This window comes from Pteropus alecto, unplaced genomic scaffold (genome assembly GCF_000325575.1).
Source record: "Pteropus alecto unplaced genomic scaffold, ASM32557v1 scaffold239, whole genome shotgun sequence".
Classification (NCBI taxonomy): domain Eukaryota; kingdom Metazoa; phylum Chordata; class Mammalia; order Chiroptera; family Pteropodidae; genus Pteropus; species Pteropus alecto.
In genome coordinates, this window is record NW_006494613.1 from 8,554,038 (window position 1) to 8,575,001 (window position 20,964).

General features: G+C 31.8%; 1 pseudogene; it reads left to right on the plus strand.

Moving 5' to 3' along the window:
- Positions 1 to 20,356: 20,356 nt before the first annotated feature.
- On the plus strand, positions 20,357 to 20,475 carry LOC112474549 (annotated as a pseudogene).
- The last annotated feature ends 489 nt before the right edge of the window (positions 20,476 to 20,964 follow it).

Consider the following 20,964-nt stretch of genomic DNA (forward strand, 5'->3'; position numbering starts at 1 on the left):
GAGAGTTTTCCCAGATGAAATCTGAAACCGGCCTCTGTACAGGTTGGGTAGGAAGAGAAAGAAGAAAGACCAGATTAGTAGATGGCAGTTTTAATAAGGAAATTTCCCTTTGAGGCTGGAGCAGCCACAGGAGAATAGATCACCTCAACTGTCTACCAAAAACTTAAAAACTTATATAGAGGCCTTAACTGGGTTCAGTCATGAGTTCAGATGATCTTAGCAACACTTTACTCTCTCAAGGCTATGTCCCTGGAACAAGTCCTAGAGTGGGAGTGGTCGGAGGAATGTATTTTCCAAGGATAAGGAAGGGATGAGGAACTCTGATGTCCAATTGCTAGGGTCTCTCTCTGGGGTCAACTAGGGGTCATATCCTCTAGATGACTTCCTCTGACAGCAAAATGTACCTAACAATTATCAGACAAAATAGTGACGGGGAAACAATTTTGCAATACATATTAATGAAACATATTTAATGTTATTAATGTGTATGAATCAAAGAAAAAGTGGAGAACCAATATCAAATTGTATTCTCATAGAACAAGAATTGGAAATGACAGATAAACATGTAAAAATAGTTGATTTCACTGGTAACATAAGAAATATATATGACAAGAAATTTTAATTTTAATTATTAAAATGACAAAGATTAAAGAGACAGTAATACTATATTGACAATATGAGGTTTATAAATATTACCACAAATTATAATGCAGTACATGTAATGTAACTATAATGCAGTATATATAAAAGACTTTAAAAATTCATTATTTGGAACTGAGTGATTCCTCTTCTTAGAAATATATTCCATGGAAAAAATCAGGGATTTATTTACAGATCTCTGTTGGAAGTTACTTATTTTAATTATAGAATATAAAAACTAAATGGAAATGATAAAAGAATAGAAAAAAATCGTTAAATTCTAGTAATAAAATTTGGTACAGACATTTAAATTATGTTTTAAAGAATCTTTTACTTCGATGAGAAATGCTAACAATATGCTAAGTGAAAAAATGTGGTGTACAAACAATAACAATTTACTAATCTCCTGGTGCTTTCTAACTTGAAAAAAATCTCGTGTTTTTTTTTAAACCAAATGAAAACGGTACATACTTTTCTTTATGGAGAGGCAGACAATTATCTGATTGCAAAACTACCAAAGGCACATTTAACATGGAGTTTTTCACTTTAATTTTGCAAATTACATTGTTTGTACTATGGTAAAAATAAATTATTTGTTAAAATGGCTGGAGATGCATTTTTAATAAATGTGAGGAATTAGCTGTAACATAATAACAATTTTAAAGCTTCTTAAATTAATTCTTCCTTTGAGTTTTTGAATTAAACTTAATTCCCCTAACTTTGATGTGTAAAAGGGCTTCAAGAATTTGTCAGAAAAGGCCAAGATTAAAATAATTAGAACTTAACTGTTCTCTAATTAAAACTAGAACAGTAATAGTTTTTCTTAATACCTTTGCCAAGATATTTAAAGAAAACTGGATCAACACTTAAAAAAAAAACTTTTCTTCATTCTCAACATTAGAAGAAACAATTGTAATAATTATTTAGTCATTTGAGAAAATTAGCAAATATTAGATTTTATATTATCATGACAGAATCTTTGTGATTTTATGGCACAGTAAGTTTTCTGTTCTCCATTGCATAAAAAAATATCATTTCACATTGATTGAAACTGGACAGGGATCATTTCAGTAACATGAGTTGAAAATATAATTGACATTTTACCAGATCACATCTATACAGTGCTCTACTTACTGTAAAAGGCAGTTTCACAAGCTTTCTCTTAGAGTGATCATTTAAATTGAAATATCTCAGGGATTATGTTCACCCAGTAAAGCATCTTCTGTTTATCTAAATTTATTGTTCATTGCCATAACTTAAAAACTCATTACAAAATATGTTTTGATTAGGCTTCAAACAGTAGATTTGATGGGACAGAATTTTATTTCAAAGAAAACTGTCAAAATGTAAACATTTAAGAAAGGAATAATAATAGTAAAAATGATAGCTTTAATAATTGCGCTCAACAATTAAGAATCTGTGAAGGCAACAAAAAAAATTTTAAATAAAATTTAAATCTTCTTTCTGTTCACCCCCAATATCCACTAATTAAACTGAGAGGTATAAAATCTATTTAAAAACCATTTATATAACCTGAGGAAGTATGAGACTTCTATGATCTTCACCAAGGTAATACATAATGTCAACTAGGAATAAATAATAAAATTAATCACAAATAATTACATTAAGTAAAAATACTTTGGTATATTTTTGTGTGTGTGCAGCAGAAATAAAATGAAAACAGTTACATATTTTGTTATTGCTATAAAATGATATAATATCAAGCTTTGGCCTTTGGTCATTTTTATACTAGTTGGCCTTAAACTTACACTGAATTTTTAAATAATTTTTCATACTTTATATAATACTTTATTCAACAAAGAAGGAGAAGATAGCTACCCCCTCTTCCCTTCCCCTTTAGGTAATTTCTTGAACATATAATAGGCCTGTTAAGTGAGCCTTCTGATCCTTGGAACTGTAAACATATACCTCCAAAAATTACTTCAAGAATTTCTCACTACATTACTGGAGACTACCTAAAGGTATATCCATTTGTCTTTCAAAGAAATAAAAGACGTTCTTTTTTTGTATTTTTTTATTTGCTGTACTGTATAGATTTGCATGAAATTCTGTCTAGACTTTGTAGTCTCTGGAGAATATTACCTACTTGCATGTATTCTAATTGCATTACTTAATATTTTTTTCTTTCTTATACATATTGGTATGCAAAAGTTTTGTTGGCAGGATTTTTTAATTACTCAAAACTTAGTGGTAGGATTGATTTTTTATTTTGTATTTTTGCTTAAGAAATAGTGTGTCTGTAATAAAACATTTAAAATCATTCTCATACAAAAATATTTAGCTTTACAAGTTATTGCGTGACTATTAGCAGGAATTTAAAAAAATTATTACATAACTTATTCAAGATATTAAAGAAACACTAAGCAGTAAACAAATGCAGGTATAAGCAAGATTTAGACTTTATGGCCAGTAACAAAAAGGTTTATTGTTTGTGGATTATTTTCATCTTTTAATTAATATTCAAGCTATTGAACCTATGGTTTAACTCCTAGGATGTTAGATAATTTTTGAGAAAGAATGAAAGAAGAAAACTGTATTAGTCACAAATTTAGATTAGTCATTTTTCAATATAGATTGCGGTAGGAGGTACCCGAGACCAAATTTCTCTATTTGCTATGGGGATTTCCTAAACAAATCAAGTCAGTAGGCATAGATATATGATAGATAGATTGGTAAAGGAAATTAATGTACTTCAATGAAAAACTGCATTGTTTAGAGTACATTCTTCTGGGTTGCCGATTCTAATTCAATGAGAGCTCTGCATTTTTCATTGCCTTTTAGCTATTTTACAACTCTCTAAGTTGTAAATAACCAACAGGAATGCAAAATAATTCTTGTCTACAGACAGCCATATAAATTCTGTTAGGCAAAAATTCAATCGATTTTCCTCATTATAGTGGAAAAAGCCAGTTTTGTGTCATTTGCTCATTCATTTCAATATTCCTGATTTATAAATGTTTTCTTTCTTTGGATTTTTCTTTGAACCAATTTTACCATCTGCTTGACTCACTTATTAGTGAGTTAATCAAAGTTTTTACCATATGTTTCTTTTATTTCTTTATGAGTGCTTTTACGCTTTAAAAATAATTATCCTAGATAGACAGATAGGTAGATGAATGAAAAAGAAAAGAAGAAAGAAAGAAAGAAAGAAAGAAAGAAAGAAAGAGAGAGAGAGAGAGAGAAAGAAAGAAAGAAAGAAAGAAAGAAAGAAAGAGAAAAAAAGAAAGAAAGAAAAGTGGTGAGCAAAAAAAGAAATGATAGGTCTGTAACTAAAGGCAGCTAACTGTTGCTGAAACACAAGGTACAAGTTGGACAGAAATAGGAAATAAGGTATAAGGGGCAGGCAGAGGACAACAATGTTGCTAGGTTGCATCCGAAGGAAGGAAGAAAGGAAGAAAGGAAAGAAAGAAGAAAAGAAGAGAAAAAGAGAAATGTTTAGTTACCGAATAGCTCTTTATTAACTTTCTGGAAAATTGATATCTGAAAAGAAGTTAATTAAAAAAAAACAACAACAACATTGTAGTTCTTATTGTTCTTTTTTATTGGTATTTCTCTTCCATTATCTTCTCCTAAATACTACAAGATATTCATGTTTGGTACAAAACACAACAGAGATTGACAGAGAAATAAAAAAAGTAAAGATAAACATATTAGCTGTTTTATAACCATGCTTTCATAAAGCCAATTTTTTCATGTCTCTCAATGATTCTTATATGACAACAATAGTTACCAAAATTCTTGGAGTAAAGTTACAGGGAAAAATATCAGCTAAATGTTTCTTTACTTTGGTAATAGACTTTTCATTTTTTTACTTTGCTTTATTAAATAAGTTTGCTATAATTGTCTTGATTAAAATTATTTTAATTGGTAATCTTTATGTTACCCTTGGGGCCGATTTGAACTGTAGTGTTACTCCAAAGGCAGGGGGATGGAGATAATGGCGCAGAAGTGGTAGTTAGCATTTTTCCTCTGTTCTTCCTCATTGATGCTGTGTAGAATCACAGATCAGTGCTATTTAGAAAAAGTTTATTAAAAGTATATTTTAGAAAGACAAAGCACGCCGCAAGGATGCACATGGTTTTGGTAAAGAGCTGTAACAGAGCACCGTAACAATAACCAAAAACCCCCAGAAGTAGAAATATCTGCCTTATATTTGGGCCATGAGAGGTGGTTCTAAAGTCATCCTAGGGCGATTGGTATGGGAGGCCATTTTGATTGACACTTGGCTGCTATGTAACTCTTTGCCAAGTGTCCATGTGCTTACCCATAATTCTACTACCATTGGGTATTCTTTGGGCAGTCTCTAGGCTGGGTCCCTATTCCTTTGTTTCCTTGTCACTCATGTCTGACTAGCTACCTAACATTTAGAAAATAAAAATTAAGAGAGTAATTTGGGAGTATTCTTGTCATTTGTGTGACTATTTAAATATTTTTAGTTTTTCAGGATGGCCATCAAGGGGCAATATTTATATTTTAAACTATATTAAGACCATCCCTCCAAACTCACTGAAATCTAAATCTATTTACATAAACTACCTCATGAACAGTGTTACATGGAGTTTAGCAATACAGGGTAGCTGTACTATCATTGAATTATTTTAGAGTTTCTACCTCTAGGTTAATAGCTCAGAGAGAAAATTTTTCACCTCTATTATAAATTAATTTTAATCTTTTTAAAGGGAATATGTTCCTTCTGGTAGAATTCTCTACATAAATAACATAGGCCCACATTAAATCACCAACTAGCTAAAATTAAAAAGACTAACAATCCTAAATGGTGAGCATGTAGAGCAACTGCAATCCTCATGTGCTGATGACAGAAGTATAAAATGGTTGAATTACATGAAAAAAAATTATAAATTTTTGATAAAACTAATATATACTTATCCCTTAGTCGACAATTCTACATTTCTACTCCTACATATTTATGCAAGAGGAAAAAAACTGTGTGTATGTGTGTTTGAATGTGTGTATCTATTTCCGATCCTAAACAAAAAGTTAGTTAGATGTTCTCCTCCAACCAAAAGAGTTTATTCGGGGAAAAAAGAGAGAACTGCAATTTTGAACAAGCTGCCCAGGACACAAAAGAAGAACTTCTTTTATAGAAGAGAATAGAAAGGAGACAGTCCCTCCAGGTCCTTGTGATCCATCATAGGAGTGAGAGCTCCCCCTACAGGCCCTCACAATTCCAGTCTTGGTTGACATCGTCGTCATTATTATTATACTCTTTTACACTATATATCTACAAAATGACTTGTACAAAAATGTTCAAAGCTGATTTGTTCTTGATAAACCCAAACTGAAAAAAAAAGTTCTGATGTCTACTGACAGGAACATGGATAAACACCCTGTGGAATATTCATACAAAGAAACTACTGATATATACAACAGCATAAAGGAAACGTCAAAAAAAAAAAAAAATAGGCTGAGTAAAAGAAACCTTTCACAAAAGAGTTAATATTATATGATATTTATATGAAGCTCTAAAACAGTAAAAACTAGTCTATGGTAAGAAGAATAAGAATAGTGATTGCTTAGGAGAACGATTGATTTGAAGTACGGTTACAAATATTTTTGAAAATGTTTATTAAACGGCATACTTAAGATTCATGTATTTTATGGTATATAAATTCTACCTAAAAAAACTATAATCAAGTAATGAATTCTAATTAATGGCATTAAAGAGAACATGCTCAGGAGTGAGGTATACTGATATCTGTAGTTTAATTTGGAGATATAAAGACAGATGGATTTATCGTTAGAAGGATACAAGGAAGTATAGATATATGATAAAAAATACATAGCAAAATATATATTATTAACCTATGTATGAGTATCTGAGTGAATACTGTACCATTCTTTCCTTTTTTATATTTGAAATTTTTCATAATAAAAGTGAAATAATATAAGTATTTCTAAAATAACAATATTCATGTAATCACTTGTAATTATCAGCATATTGATTATTTGTTGGGTAGATAATCAATGGTAAAATTTCAGCATAAAGCAAATCAAGCATTGTGTTGCTTTTGTCCTCCAGTGTCCTTTATCTACTCATTTTTTTGTTTATGTTTGGCAAATTTCCCAATATTCTTTCAGCTAAGTATAGCAGCATTAGTAGGTTTGGACTAATGAAATGGGAGCAGAAGTAAAACATGCCACTTTGGATTTATAACAACAGGCATACATTTCTCTAGCTTCTTTGTCTCTTTGTTAGAGCTGAAACGTTGATTTCCCAGTGACTCACCTTCAACCAAGCTGACTCAGGCAGTAACTGAAGAATAGGTTTGTAACCTAAACTATTGCCTGAAATCTAATGATTAATTCACTGCCTGTCTTGTAAATATGGGGACACAGCCACACCCATTCATTTATGTATTGTCTATGGCTGTTTTCACAATACGATGGGGGAGATGAATAGTTGAGACAGTTGAATGGTATGGTATGACTACAAAGTCTAAAATATTTCCTATCAGGCCTTCACACACAAAAAAATATGTTTTGACCTTTGTTTTAGAGCCTGAAGATGGATGGATCTGAGCTCCTTGAATGAGCTCCAGGAAAAGAATTATGACACCAGAAAAGACTGGCCAGCCTGTTTTGTAAGAGAGAAATAAACTTCTGCTTATTTAGCTGCTATTTTTATTTTGTGTATTTGTTATTTTGTTGTTATTTTTTATTCTTTTTTATATAAAATTAACCATTATTTTAACAGATACCAGTAATAATTTTATATATTGTTTCAGTATCATCTGTTCTGCTGTGAATACACCAACTAATTTTAACATATTTTTATTAAAAAGTAAACTTCTTGCTCTCAAAAAGCATTATTTTTTGGTATTTGTCATTTTGAAGCTGAAGAAAAATGCCTTTGATTATCTAGATTATTGTTTCCTTCTTTTAGTGCCGTTCATTGACTTTTGGCATTTCAAAAATAAAACTCTTCTTTGTAATCCAAAAAGATATTTTTTTTCTCATTAGATTTTTTAAATAGTTTTCACCAGTGACAATAAATTTCAACGAATATCTGTTCTAAGGGGGTAGCAGATGATGTTGCTGATGAGTTGTCTCAAAAAGCATTTTTTCTTTCTCCTTTAAAAAGAAATATCACAATAGTTTTGCCCAGAAAATGTCTGTTCCTTACAGTCTAAAGATTGTTTTAATGGACATCAACACTGCTATAAATAGAGACAAGCTGTATTAACTAGAAAGAAAGTATTAGACTTAAAATCTGAACATCTGTATTGGAGTCCAGGCCCAGCAACTGTGTCAATGGGATTCCTCACCTAACTCCTCTCTAGAAGTCAGCTCTCTGACGTAAGAAGGAATAGAATCACTAGATGATTTCTAAGGTGCCTTCCAACTTTTAAAACTCCATGGCTTAGACTCACTAAATAAAGGCCAGTAGATAATGGTCGCATATAAGCATTTACTATCATACCTCGCAATATTTCACTGTTTTATTCAGTATGTTTTACATGGTTTCTTATTAAAAAAACAAAAAACAAAAAACAACTACAACAAAAAACTTACCCAACAAGTCAGCTTTAAAGCATAAGAAGTGTTAGCCCTTTACTTTCCACCATGTATTATCTATCTTCATACTATCATCTTTTCTTATCTATACCAATTGGCAGTGAGTGGAGACTTCAATAAATACTAATTACAACTTTGCACCCTAAACTTCATTACCAACACATCAACCAAGTCATCCTTTAAAAATACAGTCAGGTCATCTCATTTCTGTACTTAATACCCACTATAGATGTCCCCTTTCACTCAGAATAAAAGCTAATGTGTTTATGATCAGAATGTAGTTTACAAGGCCACAGAAAATCTACCACTAGCTGGTACTACTCTCTTTCCCATTCATTCTGCTCCAGTCCCATGCTCCTTGCACACTGTTGTCTTGAGCCCTTTATATTGTTTGTTCCCCAGAAGTCCACATGGCTAACCATTTTCTTCAAAGCTTTATTCAGTCTTTACCTATCCATAACTACTTATTTAAAATTTTAACTTCCCTTGAATCTTGACACATTCTCAGTGCTCCTCACCCTTCTCTAGATCTTCCCTCCATAGCACATATCACCTTATAACATACTATATAGTATACTTCTTTGGGGATCGTTTATTATCTGACACCCCCTCACACACACAGACACACAAACAAAGGTAGATAATTTTGTCATTTAGTTCATTGATGTATCTCAAACACTTAAAAGAGTGCCTGGCACAAAACAGATGATCAATAATATTTGTTGAATAAATTGAAATAATAAAATAAGTTATTGAATTAAACTCTTTTCTCACCTACTTTTTTACTATGCCTAAAATATATATTTTTAATTACATCCATTTATTATGGCTGTGGATGATAGCAAGGAAAATAAAATGTTCATAGGAAGTGTTGTATATTGAATGGTTATGTCTCCCCAAATTCATATGCTGAAATCCTAACTTCCATTATAATGGTATTAGGAGATAAGGTTTTTGAGAAGTGATTAGGTGATGAGGGTGGAGCTCTCATGAATGGGATTAGTGTTCTTAGAAAAGAGACCCTAGAGAGCTCCCTTGTTCCTTCTACCATGTGAGAAAACAAAGACAAGATAGTCCTCAGTGAAGCAGAAATAAGACACTCACCAGACACCAAAGCTGCTAGCACCTTGATTTTGGACTTCCCAGTTCCTAGAACTGTGAGAAATAACTCTTTGTTGTTTATAAGCCACCCAGGCCATGATAATCTATTACAGCAGTGAGAAGGAACTAAGGCAGGAGGTAATTTCAATATTTTTGAAAAGCATTCCTAAATTATCAACATAAAGGCTAGAATCAACATTCAAATTTTCTTTGTGGAATACATTGTGTTAGAAACTGAAGACAACAAAGAGAGACATGTTCTTCCCTTCAGAGATTTTTAAACTTCTCAATAAAATAGATGTCTGCAAATATTAAAGAAGACTTAAAGTAGGAATAAATGAATGTGAGGAAAAGATTGAATATTGTTCTAAAACATCTTTCAGTTCTGAGTTGGAGTGCTGATACCGTAAAGTGTGCCCTTTTTAAAATCCATTGGCAACAAATACTTTAGTTCCAAGAGAGTATGGGGGCAGAAGAGCAGATTAGATGAAAGAAATTTCAATATTAGATACCAGTGCAATTTTAACAGTTTTTCTATTTGTAAGAATAGCCCTTATTTAGAACCAAGAACATCTCTTTACTATAAGAAACAACTATTCCTGTAACATTATAGAGAATATTATATAATCCCCTTTACCTTCTGTGACTAGTTAATTTGTCTCTTGTTACTTGCTGCATTTGTCATTTTTATTTAAATGGCATTTATAAAGGTCCTGCTCTTACTTTAAAACTTGTATTTCCACATTACTCTTTGTTTTCCCACATAATTCACAGTTAACTATCTAAAAGTCTTTATTAAAGAAAAACTTTTCACTGAGCTATCCCAAAAGTTTGAAGCACTTCATCCATTGTTATTTTTTAAGCACTTGTGTTGCTTTTATTGTTAGGACACATATTGTTATGACTTCTAGATTATGTTAATAAGGACCCTCTCCAAAGTCTAACACAAAGCACACCACTGTTCAACCCACTGGAACCCTTGCATTTACTCATGGCAATAAATTCAATCACCTAACTTCAATTATGGCAGATTTACACTCACTTGTTATCAGTCACTACATTGACTTTAAAATTTGGCTCAGAGTTTTTCATTACCTTTGTGGAACTTCCCATTCACTCCTATCAGAATTGGCTCCCACTTATACATGCCCTCAGTCTTGACTTTCTAACAATAAATCTCAAGTTCATCAACCCCCTTGTCAAGTCTCTCATCCTTGGGCAATAGAGCATTCACCTGTTATACACCCAATCTGTGGAATTCCCTAAAATGAACACTCCTCTCTAAATCCCCTGAGCTTTATAAATCCCTTTTGAGTCTCACTTATTAAAATTTGCTTTTATTATTTGATCTGCCACTGACACATGCTGTATGTATGTATGTGTGTGTGTGTGTGAGAGAGAGAGAGAGAGAGAGAGAAACATTTTAATTTTCCTCACCATTTGTGAAAAGACTGAAATTTCCTCTATTTTTTTGTTGGTATTTTATATTTTTTCTCATTATTTCCCTTCTCTCTTTTATTACTCTTATTATAGCATAATCATCCAATAGGTTTTATCCACTAACCAGGGTTTAGAGTTAAACATTTCATGTGTTATGGAATTTAAATAAACTGGTCACAATATTATTAATTACTTTGCGCCATAGAAATTGGTGTAGATATTTTTAGGAGAAAACATGGACTTAGGAGAAAACCAGTTAATTCCTTATAGCATTGCCTATCCTACATAGCAGCTTTCTCTTCTATTTTTTCATTTTAATTAATAAGTATTTTGGCTTAACTCTGTTGTCAGAAGAAAAAATAAGTACATTTAGTGGCATTAAAGGACATAGGATTGTTGTACTGTTATGGTAATATAAACAATAACATCAAACTCTTGGGCATAGATATTCCTATTTCAAAATAGTCCGTTCCCAGGACCTGCCAATATTTTTTTTAAATGCTGTTTATTTTTACATTCTCCTTGACACATAAGTCAGCCCTATGCACAGAGTAGGCATTTCAAAAATGTTTGTAGAACATTAAATCAAGCATTTTTATCTCAGTTCTTTAATTCTTATTTCCATTCCCCTTTGAAAAGGATCTGACTTTCTCTTTGTTTTACTACTGATTGGAATACAGTTTTTCTGACACTCTTTTTTTTCTTATCCAGCTGTTGATCAGCCTATTGATTATAACTCAGAGGCTAGCTGACAGCCCAGAAAGGGCATTATATTCTAGTGCAATTTCCCTCTAAGTGCTTAATGTTCTTTAAACCCCTCATTCAATTAGATGGCACAAGCTATTACACACAAGTGCCCCACCACAGAAAATTACAAGCTCATATCAGAGATACAGAGAAAGGAAGGCAAAGAGTAAGTTAATAGGACATTGTCTGTATGTTTGGTAAATCCTGTGGAGTTTAGGGCTCAAGGTTAATATCAGAGTCCCAGACTGTGGAATTTAAACAGCAGGTAGATTTCAATAGCACAGAATATGAGAGAGAACACAGTACAGCTTGATATATTAGTCTGTTATTTGAAATGGCTACTGTGTGAAATTCAGCATTTCCGCTGACACATTTTGAAGATGATTTAGGCCATTGAAAATAATAGCAAAGTTAAAAACTTTTTTTAAGGTGAGGGTAACATTACTAAAGTAGGTGACCTGATTGAATTTCACTAACTGCCAGAATTTTGATAGTTCTGATGTATTTGCAGATAGAAAAAAAAAAAAGAAAGCACTTTTTGGTGGAGAGGTGGGGAGCAGGTAGAAAGGAGGATAAAGTTAGCCTCACAACATATAAAACTTAACATATGAAGATTATCAGTTATTATTATTATAAGAAGACACTGAATTTTCATAAGAACAAAACTGTAGTGCTTTTGCTAGCAATGGGATGCCCTTTCACTGGGAAAAAGTATGTGGCTGGTGAAATAAGTCCCTATTCATCCCCAGTCCCTCTTGCCTTTATGGAGTGCACAAATGTAACACAGTACCTAACCACCAGTATGTGCTCATACAATGAGAATGAAATCACTAGTATTCTAGAGAATCAGTTCTATCACCTATTCTCAGCAAGTTTGAAGTTTATAAGTATGTCACAACTTTTTATTTACATAACAAAGGCTAATATTTAAAGCAAAATTAATAAATGCTCAGCACAGTGCTACAGCTTTGCCTGATCTCACTTAATATGCAAGCTAATTTTATGAGGTAGATAAGTTGATTTTCTCTATTTTACAATAAGAAAACTCAAAATGAAACATTAGGTAATAGTGGAGAAAGGATTAGAATCCAGATAATAATAAATGTAGAAGCCTTGCTTAACCATGATATAAACTACCAGCCTAAAGCATACCATGTTTGTTTTATTCTTAAATGATACATTGTTTTTTCTCCAATTACAGTGACATTAAATATTATATTAGTTTCAGGAGTACAGCACAGTGGTTAGACATTTATGTAATTTACCAAGCTATCATCCTTATAATGTAGTACTCCCAGGGCAACATACAAAGTTATCACAATATTATTGAGTATATTCCCTATGCTGTACTTCACATTCCCATGACTATTTTGTAACTGTCAATTTGTACTTCTTAATCGCTTCACGTTTTTCACCAGTCCCCCCCAACCAACTTCCCATTTGGTAACCATTAGTTTGTTTCTGAATGAGACACTTTTTTTATATACTCGGAATCAATAAATCCAAAGAAAATTAAAATCACCCATAATCTCATTACAAAGAAAATTACTGTAAATATTTTGAAGGATATAATTGTCAATCTCTGTTGTATTGCATAATTTATATATTGTTTATAACCAGCTTGTTTCAATTAAATTTTCCACTTAAATGACACATCTTTGACAAAATTCATTACATGCTTATATGTACCTTCTATGTACCAAACTTTATTTCATAAATCTCATATGGTTGTTTCCAATTTTCTTCTTTGCTGTTATTTAAACACTTTTATAAACATCTTTATCACTAAATGTTTAAAATCATACTTATAATAATGCTTATTTTCCTAATATTTTGAATATTTTTTACAACTTGCAACATTTCTCTTAGAAGGTTATACCAGTTTAGACTCACTAGCAATATATAATGATTCTCATTTATCTCCACACTAACCAATACAAAACAACAACAACAGAATAGCTTCCAGATTGATAACACAAAAGTATTTTTAATAATATTTTAATTTTTCTTCTATAAGTAATTTAGAACATTTTTAAATGTTTATTGAACTTTTATATTTTAGTGAATAGATTGCCACCATTTTCCCCAATATTAAGGTACTTGTTATTATACAGTATCTTCTCATATTCAATAATGCCATTACTTTTTCATGTGTATTACACCTATCTTTCCCAGTTCATCATTTGTCCTTAATTTTGGTTGAGCTGATTTTACCATGTGTAAATTTTTATATTTTATTATTAAATATATCAACCCCTTTTTTAAAGAGCTTTCCTTTTCATGCTTCAAAGGCACTGGTACAAAGATTAGATAATTACTCACCCTTTTTCTAAGTCTATAATTTCATTTTTATATTTAAAATATTAATCCATGTGAAAATCATTTTTCATGGTATGAACCAGATATTTAATTTTTAACACCCAAATCATGAACCATTTGGCTCCATATTGTTCAATATTGTTCATTAAATTACCTACCCTTTGCCTACTGATAGGAGATACCACTTCTATCAGCTATATCACATAAATATAATTTTATTTTAATATTAAATATAAATTTTATTATGTAAATTATATTATATATATACACATATATTGGTCTGATTCTGATTTTTCTGTCCTTTACCTTGGTCAGCTACATAGATAACTTTTACTGACTGCCAGAAAAGCCACCTCACCTTGATTCTCTTTAAAAACTTTCTTGGTTACCTGGCTTCTTATTTTAAATAAATTAGAAATTCTTGATTAGAAATTTTACAAGGATAAAAAATAGAAAATAAAAAACTCACTTATTGATGTCCAATCTGTAGAATCTGAAAGGTGACTTTAATATTTATTGAGCTTTTAAAGATATTTGAATAAAATGAAAGAAATCAAAACAGATGATAGTCAGGCCTATTATGTGGATGATCATATTGAAAATACTTTTTAAAAAGAGATTAGAGTGATTTCATAAAGTAAAAATTATTCTGAGGAGATAGTCTGAAATTAGCTATGAAAGAATGTGTGAAATACATGAATGGTTTTACTAAAGTCACTATGTTATTGCCACCTCTAATACAGGTAGAATTTTGGCAGCATTTAATAAAAAGACTAGACAACTGTAATCAGATTCACCTTGAGAAAATCAATTGACTATGGAACTCAATGTTTTGAGCCTTTCTTAAAGTCATAAGATTTTAACTGAAATCAAGGAGTTAATATAAAGATTCACTTAAAATACATCTTCTAATATATTCTGATATATATAAAACTTTCAGAACAGCACATCTAGTTAAGTGATTGACTTGACAGCAGCAGGCTACAACCAACCATTAAGAGGTTCACTTTGTGTACCAGAGAATACAAACTCATATTTAGGACTTCCCAGAAAATACAGCTCCACAATAAATGACATTTACTCATTAGAAGTGGTGTATTTCTCTTATTATCCATTTCAGTAGTGGATTAGAAAGTTTTACCAAGGTTAGACACCAGACTGTCAGAGTTATTCCAGGAAAAAGACATGAAAAGAGAATGCTCATCTTTCAAGGGTGCTCTTATTTTGCAGGCACTTGAGAAATATAACACCTACTGCCCCCTAAGTTTTTTCCACCTGCTAAGGTTGTGCGACAGACAGATTGGCAAGCCAAGTTAGATTTCACAGGACACGTTCGGAGTAAATAAGCCATTTTATATAGCTTTGGAAAAAAAAAATCTATTGGAAATGACAGAGTAGTTGATAAATAGAGATTAGTTTGAAGTGTGCTGTAGAAATTGGCCTTGGTACAGAATGTCTTTAAAAGAATATTTTTCCTTTTCATTTTTGTTGTTAGAATGGAGGAGATTGTGCAATTTTCCCATAACTACTGATTTTTCCTCTGTTATGGAGATGGAATTTCCCAAGATGGGAGCCACACTCCTGTGAGTCACAGCAAGAAAGAAAAGGTTTACTGCTCCCCAGGAAAAAGAGTGCATTCTTCACTCTTTTCCTGATGAAAGAAAACTATGGTTCCATACTTATTTAGACAGCTTCCATTTACAAATGTGGCAAATTTATGTCTATAAGAGATTTAGCTCTTAGTTTCCTGACCTAGGGAGAGATTTACATTTTACTGATCACTTCAAGGATAATAGTACGAACCTGCCCAACAAAATTTCTTTTCTTCAAGGATAAAATAATTATAACCAAACTAACAATGATAGTTTAAAACTTTATGTAATAATACTGCTGTATGCTAAGCCCCATTCTCAAAATATTACATATATTACATATTTAATTCTTATAAAATCTTACAAGGTAAGTACTATTACTATTTTCATTTTATAATGAAAGGAACTGTAAAAAGGTTAGGCAACTGCCTCAGGTCACAAAGAGAATGAAAAGTGGTATAGAATTCTTATACTTATTACAATACTGAATACTATTCCTCTGCAGAGAATAGAGGCTTCTAAAATTTCTCTCAACTCCCTCAATAATGCCTTTCAAAGACCATATATTATGGTTACACTTATATGAAATACCCCCCAAAGGAAGAAGCATAGAGAGATAGAAATAAGTCGAGTCGGAAAAGTAGATGAGTTGTCACCCAGGGTTGCAAATAGAATAAGGAGTAACTGTAAATGGGCACAAGGTTTCTTCCCAAGGTGATATAAATGTTCTAAAATTAGATTGCAATGATGGTTGTACAACTCTGTGAATATACAAACATTTATTGATCTGTACACTTACTTAAACGTATATGAACTGTACACCTATAAGGTAAATTTTATGGTAGGTAAGTTATATCTAAATAAAGCTCTCAAAAATATTTAATTAACACATTTTACCTCAACCACTCTGCAAGAGAAGTTCACCAGTAGATTTTCCCCAATCATGATGGGGATATTCTTGAAAAATTACAAGATGAAATCAAAGTGGAACAACTTTACCCTTAATTGTGGTAGACAGAGGTACAGGGAAGAACATATGACTGTGATCCAAGGATTCCCTCATTACTATTTTACATTCTCTTGATTAATAAACAATTTGGAAACATGTCAAGAAAAAAGGGCGATATGTGGGTGCATGAAAGAGAGTATCAATGCCACTTTATACAGACTGTTTTAAGAAGTAGTAATAATGAATACTTTACCATTAATTTGTATGTACTATTCCATATTCCCTAGATATATCCTTCTCTCACTTTCTACATAACATTTGTAACTGTATTTTGTGTTGCTTTAGATAATATGCAAATCAAAAGGCATATTTCCTGTGTTGTGGTCCTTTCTCTAAATGTTCCAGCTCAAGTGGCCAGTTAGTGATTTCTAGGTCTATAAGTTTAAGAACGAAAATGGTTGAATGAAACCACCATAACATTTAAAGGAGAGCCACATGACCAATAAAATGATTAAAAGTAACATACTAATTTTTTCTTAACAACAAGTTTCTTTATATCTATCATAGTATTGAAAGTTTCCTTTTTAGTATTTTGCCAACCACAGAATGTTCATTTCAGGAATGTGAAGTGTCTGGAGTCTTTCTTCATCTTACTTTTCCAGATGATCTACTTCCCTGTTTCTCCGATTTATTGTATATAACCAATACTTCCTTCATTATCAGTAATTTGCCTCATACAGAACTTAAATCAATGAGTTATCTCTTCTAGGAAGGCTTTTATTTTAATCTCTGACAAATCATCTTTTATTTAAGAGAAAAATACAAGGCAATGAGCCTCCCAAGAGATTCTAAGTAATTTTTCGTATATTTTGCCAAATTCTTTTCCCACTGGCCCGTTACTTAATGATTTCCTTTTCCTCAGTTAGGGTCATATCTAAAGCATCTAGGTAGATGAGAAATTATCTTGTGTTAATGTTGTTTTGCCAAGATTTTCACTACCTGCTTCAGTAAATCATTCTAGAATTAAAAATCTTTATGCTTATGTTATAATTAAATTAAATTCTGAAGGAATTCCAAAGAAAACAGGATTTTTAAAAATTTGGAGGACTGGAAGTAAAGAATATAACAGAAATTCCATGCAAATCACTAATATTTTCATAGACATAGAGGCAAGAAACTAGGACACCGTCTTGAGGGAACAACATATTATAGGGCTTAGGAGCATAGGCCTAGGATATAGAATAAATCCAATTTGCTTTATGCTCTCCTACTAATAAATTTTGTCATTTCAGAGAAATTACTTTCTCTTGCTTGCTTCTGTTTTCTCATCTATACAATGGAACTAAGAAGAGTACCCATGCCAAAATACTATCTGATATAATTGTTAACTATTACTATCTTGTAGGTCATCGATTCTCAGTTCAGGAAGGGAGGCATATGTCTGAATCACTTGGCAAGTTTTGCATACATTCCACCTACCCTTTTTCACTCCCAAGCACTATACTAAATGATGGGGAGTCCTAAATATTTTTAAGCAGAGCATTGGCATGATATTTCTCTTTTATTAAAGTCTCTCTAAGGGCACTATGAAGTAAGAGAGGAAGAAGATAAATCAGGAAGTCTATTACAGACATTCAAATAATGCTCTAAAAGAAAATCGTAGCCATGAAAATAGAAAAATATAAAATGGATATATATATATGAATATAATAGATATATCTATAAGTAAAATATATATAGATAAATATGTAAAATGAGGAAAGAGTTTAGTCACCTGAGGAGTACAGGATGACACTCATGTTTCTGCATTAGGGACCAGAAGGTATGGAGCTACCATCATTCAAGAGAGAATTAGAAAGCGAGGAGGGGGGAATATACAACACCTGTCTTCTTCATAACTAGTAAACTAGAAAACATGTACTCAAAATTTACTTATTAGGAGTAGCTAGCTGCAAAGCAGACTCAATGAGAGGAAACATTGCGTTTGTCTCTAAAAAAAGAAAGTGTGCATTTTTTTCTCATAGCACCCAAAATCTACCAGTTGCTCCTTTTCTCCAAGATCAGAGGTATCTACCTCTGTGCCTCCCATCAATGTCAAAACCCTCACATCAGTAATTCTACTAACAACAAACTCCTAAAGATGCTGACATAGAGTGTTTTAGTCATTCAGTCATTCAGCTACAAAATAATGGCTCTGAATTAATATTCTAAGCTTCCATTTAAAATTGAAATTCAAGAGACAGCACAAGGTGGAGGATGACACTGGATATGTGTACTCAGCCTGTACTCTCAGACCCACTTTGCCTATGACAGCAAGCTTTGATGAAGACATTATCCTGCACAAACCAAATGATCACTCCTCTCCCACTGGAAGAATAAACTTTATGGGATGAGAGAGGAATCACAAGTAAGTCCAGCAAAGATATGGGAGAAATAGGTCATTGCAGGGCTTGAGTTGGGGGGAAAAAATTGAAAAACAATGTATGTCCCCAGGTCACATGTCATCCCACAACGCACAAGATCAATTCATACAGCAGGGTGGAAAGATCTGAAATTTTAAGTAAGTCCAGGGAGCACTGATACCTAGAAATTGTCCATGATTCTTGGAGAAAATTGATGTAATGTGGCACATTGATGGAAGAGCCAACAAGGTTTTTATTTTAATGAAAGAACTGAATTCTGAAATTAAGCACAGCGGGTAGGAAATGGATCTAGCACAGATGTCAAAAGCTATCATTGGCTTTGTGATAAAACCCCTTTTTTTTTTTTTTTTAACTTAAGCCCAGGCCAGTGGCCTATATAGGTCATTGATGTTGAACAGGAAAAAACAAACATCACAAGTGCAGTATCTTTCTGCAAAAAAAATTGAAATATGTTACTGTATTCAAAGATTATTTTATTGTAGCAAATCTTTCATTACCAAATAGTAATAATAGAAATACCATATTCTCCAATGATTCCTGCATAACAATCAGAATATAAAAAAATAGTTAAAATAAGCACCAGCTAAAACAAAACAAACAAATAAATGGATGCCAGAATTCTAGCTAACTTCTGACATCAGGCAAAACTTGGATGGCCAAGAGTATAGGCACAGTTTTCTGCTAATTTTTGTTCATCACATAATTTGAATTATTTTTCTTCCAATATGTAAATTGTTTTTCTAGAAATTGCTTTTTCTTTCTTATTTTCCAGTTTTTCATACAAGGGTTAGAGCAATTTTGTAACTAATTTTTCAACTGATTTCTTATAGAGTTCTTTGCTTATCTTAGTCACTGTACTCTCACGTTGAACACACAATGGCAAATTCTTCTGTCATTTATCATTCTTTCAAAACAGAGAACTACCAAAGTTGAAATACTGCCTTTTAATCAAAACAATATTCAGTCACAAAAAAATTTATGCATTATTTTCCTTTTTAATAAATAGTATTGACTTTTGACTCCAGTGAAAGCATTTCCCTAAGAGGGATAATTCAACGGACACTAGTAAGCCCTTTTATCCCAAATCTTCCAAATCTCCAGTAAAACACTAAACTATTTTACAATTAGATGTTGTGTACTTTAAGTCCTTAGAGGGGCTGTTACTTTAAATGTAATCTGTTTGATATAAATAACATTGGGAAAAGCAATATATTAAGGCAGTTATTTTTTATACTTTTTGTATAAGTCACTGAAATTACTCCTTCAAATAAATCTTATATATAAATTCAATATATAAATAAGGTGAAACAAATGGAATTGAACCTTATCCATATTTCTTTCCTTCCTCTCAACCCAAATCCATGTGGCTCCTGAGACATCTCTATGAAATCTCAATAATTTCTGAGAGTAAATTTGAAAACTATTAAGTTGGAAAAGTAGACAGGAATAATATCACATTATGAGGAGATTGGTTTCTTTTTTGTAGTGATGTATACAGCTTATCTCATTATAAATGATTTCATTCAACAACCTCAAACCCAAGAAGCATAAAATAAAATAAAATAAAATAAAATAAAATAGGGGAAGGAGTCTATGGCCATGCCACCCTGAACATGCCGGATCTTGTCTGATCTCGGAAGCTAAGCAGGGTCGGACCTGGTTAGTACTTGATTGGGAGACCACCTAAGAATACCAGGTGCTATTGGCAAAATAAAATAAAATGAAATAAATAAATAAAATAACATATAAAACTACACCGACCCACAACATAATCAAATTTCTTAACACCAATGATAAAGCCTTAAGGCAGACAAAGAAAAAAAAGATTATTGCACACAAAATAATGAAAATAAAAATGACAGCAGATTTTTTTGTTGGAAGCAATTCATGCAAAATGAGAACAGAAAATATCTTTAAAGTACTAAAAGAAAAAAAGAAAAATAGAGAAACCAACCAAAAATGACAAAGAAAAAACCCTGATAGAATTCGATCCCAGAAAAAAAATATTTTTTCAAATAAAAATGAAATGAATACCTGTTGTGTTTTTTTTAAGACATATAAAAATAAAGAATTTATCATCAGCAGGCCTGCATTGCAAGAATTGGAAAAGAAAGTTCTATACCAGAATGAAAAAGATATCAGATGGAAATCTTGATCTACTCAAAGAAGTGAAAAGAACTGAAAATGGTAATTTATG